Source organism: Lissotriton helveticus, chromosome 1_1 (genome assembly GCF_964261635.1).
Source record: "Lissotriton helveticus chromosome 1_1, aLisHel1.1, whole genome shotgun sequence".
NCBI classification, from domain to species: Eukaryota; Metazoa; Chordata; class Amphibia; order Caudata; family Salamandridae; genus Lissotriton; species Lissotriton helveticus.
The window spans coordinates 2,088,853,011-2,088,859,586 of NC_136057.1; positions in this window are offsets into that span (position 1 = coordinate 2,088,853,011).

Genomic DNA, 6,576 nt, shown 5'->3' on the forward strand with positions numbered 1-6,576 from the left:
TCGAAGTAAGCCATTTCATTTGCATTTTCAATTGTGTGTTTTATTTTCTTGAAACTGCAGTCACATTCAAATAACCATTCAAACTGAACATTTTGCTTTGTTAGTTCTCTTAGAGGGGCACTCACCGTGGAAAATCATGAATGTACCTAGAGCAGTGGCTGGCCATGCCTAAGAAGGATTTCACCTTGGTCACATCTTCTGGAGGGTCAATAGACAACAATGCTTGAACCTTTTCAGGGGCAGGAGTCATTCCCTTTTCAGAGAAGAGATTCTCAAAGAAATTAAGTCTTTTTTGTGAAACTCACACCAATCTGTATTTAGTGTGAAACCTTCATCAGCAGGAACGTGGCATACTTGTGTGAGTGCCTGTCATTTTGTCCCTTATGTGTAGCCCAAGCACCAATATATCATCACTGCAGTTAAAAGCATGTTTGATAAGCTGAATTATTCAACATATGACATCTTGAGAAGATTTCTGCAGCTGACGACACACCAAAACAGAGTGTCTTATATCTGAACAACCCGACATGAGTTGAAAAAGTAGTACTATACCTACAGTTTTCTTCCAGTTCAAGTTGATAGTAGCCTTTGGTCAAATCAAGATAGGAGAAAACTTTGGTCCAACTTGGCTGTGTTAACCTGGATGCCTTTCTCTTTTGATTGCTCTGTAGGCCTTTCACATATCAGCACAAATGTGCACTGAACCTTCACTGTCCTTTTTTTGCACCACCACAATGGGCAAAACACACAGCATTGGACCAGTAAACCGCCCGATGATGTCATGTTTTAATAGTGTTTCTAGTTCTTCCTCGATTGCTCCCTGTGCAACAGGGCGAAAGACTTCAGGAATATGAAGTTGCACTTTCATTGTCATAAGTTTCCTAAGTCCATGAAACAATGTCGGGACTTGACTCACTATTTCGGACTGGGTATCCATTTTGTAGTAAATAGAGATCAGACCAATGTCAGCAGGAGTTTCGAAAGTTAATAAGCATGCACTCAACTATGTACCTTGGAGGACATGATTTGGTACTTGCACTGTCATTTTCTTGTCGCACATGGTGCCTACAAAAGATCCCTGACTCTGCAAGAGTGAAGAAGTTGCCTAGGTGTACACCTTTGTTCTTGACAGTGTGAGACATGGCATCAGAGATAGTTCTTTGTACTTTTCTGACAACATGATAATTATCGACCCAGCACTGTTGTAGGGCAACTGTTAACCTTGAGTGTGATTTTAGGACAATGTCCAAATTAACTTTGTTGCTTCATGTGGCGATTCCCTTTATATTTGCGTGTTTCTTTGCAAGCAGCCAATTTTACATGCGCACATTGGTCTATGATTGGCATCACCATCTCACATCCAGCTTCTTCATAGTCACTTGATGAGGATGTTAACAAACTTTTGGAAGATGAATTTGATAATGATCAACTTTGTTTCCTTTCTACTTTCCCATGACGATGCTGCCATTTGGCCTTGTGAGAGTGGCTAGAGAGCTTCTGGAACTTTCTGGCATCCATCTTCTTGTCTCTATATGACACACTTAATTTCCTTTTCACAGTGCAAACCATTATGAAATGATTTTCTTTCCCGCAACCTTTGCATATCAGCTGTAACACTATGTCTTTTTCTTCGTAGACATTACTCTGTGAGCCTCTGCATTGTGTTTCTGCTAGCTTTTCATACTCAGTGCTGATTAATTTTGGGTTGTTCCAGCTTCCATATCAGCAGCCTATCGATCACCATGTTCATTTGCTTTTGCAGCCATGAGCATTTTCTCCAAACTAAGAGTTTCTTGCAGCATGTGTCATTGGAATGAATCGGAGTGGCAATCATTGATGGCTCTAAGATGCATGGCTTCTTCATTATCAAATTCACTGAACTTGCAGTGCTTTATGATCGTATTAAGTCTCTCAACAAACTCATCCATCATCTCAACAGGTTGCTGTCTTGCTTGGTTGACAATGTATCATTCATAGTAGACATTCGATATTGGATTGAACTTGGCCTCCATGTCTTTTTGTTATGGCGGTATGATACTTCATCAGCTTGTGATATCTTCTTTATCCCTTCTTTTACTCCATCACGTGCAAGGTTCTTTAAGTATTTGATGATCTTTTTGTCATCAGATACTTCTATAGCATCTATGCAGGCAGTCCATCTGGTGGGAATCTACTGCTTTTTTGTGGTATCGAATGAAGGTGTGTATTTCTGGAATACAGGGGGATTGAATTTTGTGCTGTTCCCTACTGGCGTTGAGAGTGTATACCGTTCAAGCAGCGTTTGATCTGCAGTGTCACTGTGCCCGGTGGCACTTCTACAAGCATCAGCATGCTCACTAGTACTCTGGTTGTCGCACCCAACGTTAGGCTGGTGGGCATCATCATCCTTCTTCACCCTTGGTAAGGGTTTTGCTTCTGCCATGTGTTCTTCACCACTCTCAACTTTGTGCATTAATCCTGACCGTTGCTGCTTTTATTGTTTCTCTGTGCCTTGTCGTCTTTGCATTTAGCGCTTTTTTGCACTTGACTTTCACTGCCTTTAAAGCTTCTTTGTAGCTGGTTGTCACTGTCAATATTGTTTCTGCTTCATATCGGTGCTGGCTCCGTGTTTTGCTGTGGTGCAGTATCTCTTATTTTGCCCTTACCAGTAGATTTTTTATTTTTTTTTGGTTAAAAACTTTTATTGAGCAACAAAATTATGTTTACAGAAATGGGCCTACAACCGCACGGGCTGGCCGCTAAAATCGGAGCATAATGTGGTATAAAACAGTGGTCTCCACCCCGGCGGTCTGGCACAAACCGGATACAAAATGCCGCCCATAATATGGAACAGGATAGGACAATTTTCTTATTTTAAATCACAACCAAAAGTAACAAACACCAAAAACAAGGCGAAGGAGTAACACACAGAGTCAGCCCTAGAGGGGGGGGAAACCCACTAATCAGGAATACGAAGTTACAATCAGTAGGATGAGTCAAGGCGGGGGGACAGCGGGGAGGTCAATCAAGCCAAAGGACAGTATACGAACTTTCAGGAACGCCAACCTAGGGTGATAAGGGAACATCAGGGGTCTCTACCAGGGGAGGAGTACAAATATCTCCGCAATAGGCGTTCCACTGACACCAGATCTTCGTCCATGCCCTAGGTCTGCCCCTAGCTGTGTACAGTCTTTTCGCGGAACATAGACCAGTCCATGTTTTCTTCCCACACAAAGACAGTGGGGGGCCTGTGCGAGCCCCAAAGTTGCGCTATGTCCCGCTTTGCAACCATATACCCCAGGGTCGCCCATCTGGTCTGGGCCGCCGTATAGTCGGTAGGTTCCCACACGTTCAACAAGCATCTCCGGGCCTCCGGCACCAGGGCAATTCCAGTCACATCAGCCATCACCGCAAGCACCTCAGTCCAATAAGCAGCCACCCTCGGACACTCCCAAATAATGTGAATAAACGTAGCACTCATCCCACACCCACGCTTGCATAGGCCATCCGGGGAAAAACCCATTGCAACCAAACGAGGACCAGTAACATACACCCGGTGGAGGATCTTGAGCTGAACCAGACGGAGACGGGCCGGAATGGCGACCTCTTTCGGAGAAGATAGAGCCGACTGCCAATCCTCGTCATCCAATTCCAGCCCGTCTCCGACCCATGCCTCTCTAAGTCGAACGAGCAAGTCTGCGCGGTTGTGAATCAGCTTCTTATAGATCAAGGAGATAGTGCTATCAGGGAGATGACCATCCAGGACACGATCCTCAAGGGGGGAGGACTCGGGGATGGCGGTACCGGAAGTCAGAACAGAAGTAAGGGCATGACGGACCTGTAAATATCTAAAAAATTCCCTATCATTCAGGTCATAGTCATTCCGAAGGGCCTCGAAGGACTTCACCGCTCCATTCGCCCACACGTCACCCACTCTACAGATTCCAATCATGTCCCAGCGGTCAAACCCCTTCGTTGTCCAAAGACATCCCAGACGCTCAGATGCATAAAGCGGAGTCGCCAGCGTCACTCGTTCATCCCACCCCATGCTCACATTCGCAGCACGCCACACACTAACCGCAATCCTAGCCGGTCCCGTAAGGTGGAGCCCAGCCGACCTAGAGTAAAGCACTCTATTAAAGTCTCCACCCGGCAGTTGGAGTCTGTCCATTTCAAAAGCTGGATCCGGACCCGGGGAGTACATCGAGTGGTTAATGGCAGACAGCTGAGTAGCCCAATAATATCTCCTGATATCAGGAAGTGCCATGCCCCCGTCATACCAAGGGATGGTGAGCTTCGCAAGGGCAATACGTGGACGCCCGTCCCAAATCAGCTGTCTTTGTAGACTCTCGACCTCCCGGAAATAAGTAGCAGGGATATCATCATAGGAATTCTGGAGTGCGTAAAGGAATCGCGGTAAGGACATCATCTTGAAAAGGGCGGCCCTGCCCAGCGGCGACAAGGGTAATTTACGCCAGCGAGCCACGTCCAGCCTCAATCTATGAAGCGGGGGAAGGAGATTACGTTCAAACCGGAGCGACGAATCCAGTGTAATAAAAATCCCCAAATACTTGAAACCTGACTGAACAACCTGGATGGGAAATCTACTCGGCAACGGGGGCAGATCACCCGAGATAACATAGACACAGGATTTAGCCCAGTTTATAATCAAACCAGAATTCTTGCCGAACGAGGTGAGAACGTCAAAAAGGACATTTAAAGATTTACGCGGGGAAGTAAGGTAAAGAAGAATGTCGTCCGCGTAAAGCGAGACACGGTCCTCAAAATCAGGGGACCAACGTATACCCTTGATAGACGGCTCCCATCGGATCCATGCAGCTAGTGGCTCCAATGTGAGAGCAAAAAGTAGTGGAGACAAGGGGCACCCCTGTCTGGTCCCCCTACCAAGGGAAAAGGGAGCCTACACTCGACCGTTAACCACGACCTGTGCCAGGGGGTCGGTATACAGCAGCTTTACCCATCCGATGAACTCCGGGCCAAAACCAAACTTCTCAAGAGCCGCCCAAAGGTAGGGCCACTCTATCGTGTCGAAGGCCATCGAGGCGTCCAAGGAAGCCAAAATGGCCGGCTCCGTCAGAAGCCCCGCCCTCGCGAGGGCTCCATGAAGGCGCCGCAGATTAAGAGCTGTGTTACGGTGCGGGATAAATCCGGATTGGTCCGGATGAATCAAGTCACTAATGACCGTTAGGAGACGAGTAGCCAAGATCTTGGCAAGAACCTTAGGCTCAACATTTAACAGGGAGATGGGTCTATACGACGCACAAAGATCCCGGGGCTTACCATCTTTAGGAATTACCACAATCATGGCCAGGCGCTGGTCATAAGGGAGAGCACCCCGATCACGGGACTCCCGAAACATTGCTCGAAGATAGGGCGCAATCTTATCAGGACGCAGTTTGTATAACTCAATTGGCAAACCGTTCGGGCCCAAAGCCTGGCCCGAACGGAGAGAGCGAATTGCAGTTGCTATTTCGTCCGTCGAGAACGGGGCCTCCATAGAGACCCGCTCCAAATCGGAGAGGCAGGGCAAAGCTATGTTGCGCAGCAAGAGGCGAGAGTCGTCTTCATCCCTTTCCGACACCGGGGAGTAAACCGCACGAAAATAGTCCGCAAAACATTCCACTATTTCAACCGGGTCAGTCACTCTCACACCATTCAAAGTCTGAATCACAGGCACTACTCGATTCGCCCTCTCCTTCTTGTCCAACCAGGCAAGCAATTTACCCGCTTTGTCCCCAACATCATACAGACGGCCCTGTTGCTCTCTAAACATCATCCTGGCCGCATCTGTGACCAGAGACTTATAGGCAAATTGCTTCAGACCCAGGGCATGGAGTTTGTCACGAGTGACACCCGATTCCAGGTCAGCCTCCATCTCAAGTATTTCCATCTCAAGATCCACCACCTCCCGATTCCTCGCCTTTTTGGTTTCAGCAATGAGAGACAGGGCCTGCCCACGAATTACAGTCTTAAAAGCCTCCCATAGGGACACTGCAGAAGAGACAGACCCCTCGTTTTCCAGAAAGTAGTGATCCAGGGACTTAATCAATTGACCACGGGTCTCAGGGGAGCTCAGGTACCAAGGATTGATAGGAGCCACCCGACCTGCCGCCTCCACCCCCACATCAAAACAGAGCCAGAGCGGAGAATGGTCTGAGATGCCCCGGGGGAGGTGTCTAATCTCCCGGACAGCCGATGACTGTTCAGCTGGCATGAGGAAGTAATCTAGTCTGGACAAACTCCCATGAGCCCCGGAGTCGAAAGTATACTGAAGCTGAGTGAGGTGCATAAGTCTCCAGCAGTCCACCAAACCAAATGTATCCAAAAAGCCACCCAGCCATAATTGGGCCGAAGGAGTAGCCCTAGGGGGGTAACGATCACTCAGACCCGAGAGAACAGAATTAAAGTCACCAGCCATGAAAAGAGCACCATCAGGGAGTCCCAACAGAACTCGGCCCACATCAGAGAAGGTAGAGGTCTGCAGGCCGGGGGGCACATAGACGGTGAACAGGGAAAGGGTCCTGCCCTCATATCGTCCCACGAGGACGGCGTAACGCCCCCGATCATCGAGGAGTA